This window comes from Etheostoma cragini, chromosome 14, assembly GCF_013103735.1.
Source record: "Etheostoma cragini isolate CJK2018 chromosome 14, CSU_Ecrag_1.0, whole genome shotgun sequence".
NCBI lineage: Eukaryota > Metazoa > Chordata > Actinopteri > Perciformes > Percidae > Etheostoma > Etheostoma cragini.
The window spans coordinates 23583499-23586504 of record NC_048420.1 but is presented as its reverse complement, the minus strand read 5'-3'; the positions used below and the strand labels follow the sequence as shown (position 1 = coordinate 23586504).

At 39.4% G+C, this 3006-nt stretch overlaps 1 protein-coding gene across 1 annotated transcript in view; it reads left to right on the top strand.

Moving 5' to 3' along the window:
• LOC117957203 (glutamate receptor ionotropic, kainate 5-like) overlaps positions 1–3006 on the top strand; it is an 86495-nt gene that overhangs the window by 3466 nt on the left and 80023 nt on the right. The window lies entirely within an intron of this gene.

The window sequence follows — 3006 nt, the reverse complement described above, 5'->3', positions numbered from 1 at the left end:
GACACACACACACACACACAGACACACAGACACACAGAGACAGACACACATACACACACACGCAGACACACACACACATTGTTTTTGTATTGTGTAAAATATGATCTCTAACGTAATGTAAAATACAAATAGGCTTTTAATAGAAATAAAAAAGCGTAGAAACAAAGCATGCCACCAAAACCCTTTTTGGTGATGCTACTTTCAGCTTCTACGTCTGAAAAATATAAACATTTTGCCTTTTTTTGGTAGATTTGCTGACTCAGTGGTTTTAAGAGCTTAACACTCTAAACATATCTTTTTAAAGATACCTTTCTTATTTTTTTTATTTTTAGATAATAGTAACAATGACTTTCTCCCTTCATTCTTGTGCGTGTGCATAGTTTTGAACTCTTGTTTCTTTATTGTTTGTTTTTTGCGCTTAAATGGACTCGTTTCAAAGTGTTTTATATCAGAAAATATGGATTTCTTTCAACCAAATTGCCCAGAAAATAACATTGATGATCTCATAAAAAAAGACTACAAAAAGGCGAAAAAATTTGACAAAAAGGCTTCGAAAACACAACAAAAAGGTGACCAAAACAACAACAATTTACCTATAGGACAAAGGAAACAAACCTGTATTCCTGCCGAAAGTTTAATAAAAAGCCAAAGACCCAAACTGCATTCTTGTAACAGAGATGCAAACCTGTGTGTTGGTAAATCGTGTACATTTACAAGGACATGTGTATAAAATGTGTTGTCAGACGGCTGAAGCGTTTCACCACCTTGACAATCTTATTCTCAAGCAAACCCTCCAGGAAAAAGGCAATTATCAGCACACCGGGGCGGTGGAGTGGTAGAGCGGTCGCCAGCCAATCGGATTCCACGTCCAAGTGTCCTTGGGCAAGACCCTGAACCGCGAGTTGCCCCCGATGCTGTGCATTGGAGCGTTGGAGCGCGGGAACGTGTGAATGACTACCTGATAAGCAGGGGGCACGTTGTACGGCAGCCTCAGCCACAGTGTGTGACTGTGTGTGAGTGTGTGTATGTGTGTGTGTGTGTGTGTGTGCAATTTGACCCGAGGACAACATGAGGGCAACATGAGGACAACATGAGGACAACATGGAGACAACATGAGGGCAACATGAGGACAACATGGAGACAACATGATGACAACATGAGGACAACATGAGGACAACATGGAGACAACATGAGGACAACATGGAGACAACATGGAGACAACATGGAGACAACATGGAGACAACATGAGGACAACATGGAGACAACATGAGGACAACATGGAGACAACATGAGGACAACATGGAGACAACATGAGGACAACATGGAGACAACATGGAGACAACATGAGGACAACATGAGGACAACATGAGGGTTAAATTGGATCCGGTAGTGAATTTCACACACTACCTGCAGAGTCAAACTTAACAAATAACTCAAAAGTAGTGCAACACATTACAATTTAGAGTCAGTAATATTGAAATAGAACTAATTACTCAACCATGACAGTAACTGGTCGTCTATAAAATATTACATTTTGGAAGTAACTCGCCCACAGGTCATTGTGTGGACCCTCAAGTAACATCCTCATGCAGATAGTTTCTACTCCGACTAGGAGTAGGAGTAAAATCCAAGTTCATAAATATTGCAGTGAAGGAGTTTAACAATTCAGCAGCATCGGTGTCCTTCAGCTGCTGCTAAAAACCTCCATGAATTATTTCAGAGTATCAGTCACTCTGAAGGAGTCATTAGCTTCAGTTTGTCAGTGAATTCCTCTGAACTACTGAGGAGCCTGTGTGAGTGAAAGGTAGTTTGTCACCGCACAACACCGGTGACATTAATCCTTTAAAAATGACTTTAAAGTACATTTTTTTAAATTCTGGGCGTGAGTCATTTTGTAAGTGAAGATGTCGTTTTTCATTGAAAAAGGCAAATGTCTCATTTTAGGGGGAAACCCAACCTGAATATAAATGTGATACCTTTTAGTGGAAGAAACTTTTTTTTTCCCCCTTTATCCGACCTCTGAGCCTCTTAAAGCTGCAATGCATTGACAAAAAGGTTCAAAACAACAGTGATGAGAAGAGAAGAAAGCAATGAGAATGGAAGCAGAGAGACAACAGAGAAGTAAACAAACCTCTTCGTTGGCCTGCAGCTTTAATCTGAAGGGTTTGAGAAAAATAAAGTACTTTTTACAAAGTACAAAGTATCTCTGCTGAATGACTCTCAAACTTTAACCCTCGTGTGGTCTTCGGGTCAAATTTGACCCGTTTTTAAAGTCTTTTATTATATCCGTATATATAATATACAATATATAATTAATATATTAATTAAGGAAATCCAAATATGGGTGAAAAATGTTGGAAAAAGCAGCAAAATCTGTGAAAAAAAAATCAAACATACCAAAAAATAGTTATAGTGATAGTCGAAAATAGTAAAAAGAAACAAAAACATTGAGATAAAGGGAAAAACTGTTTTCATGGTCAAAGGGAAGACAACACAAGGGTTAAGAGATTATTTAAAACAAACACGTTACCCCTTGTGTTGCCCTCGGGTCAAATTTGACAGATTTAAACAAACTTTGTATATCAGAAAAGAACGTTAAAAAAAGTGAAGACAACCCTAACCCTAACCCTAACCCATTCCCTAGCCCCTAACCCTAACCTTAACCCTCACCCTAACCCTAACCTTAACCATCAAACCTAAATGCCTAACCTTAACCCTCACCCTAACCCTAACCATAACCATCAAACCTAAATGCCTAACCTTAACCCTCACCCTAACCCTAACCTTAACCTAACTCTAACCCTACTCCTAAAACCAAGTCTTAGTCCTCATAAAGCCCTTTAACGTTAAGGGGACCAGCATTATGTCCCCACAAAGCTTTCAGGTCCCCATAAGTATACTGTATTCACAGTTTTTGGTCCCCACAAATGTAGCTTAACCTGGCCCACACACACACACACACACACACACACACACACACACACACACACACACACACACACACAC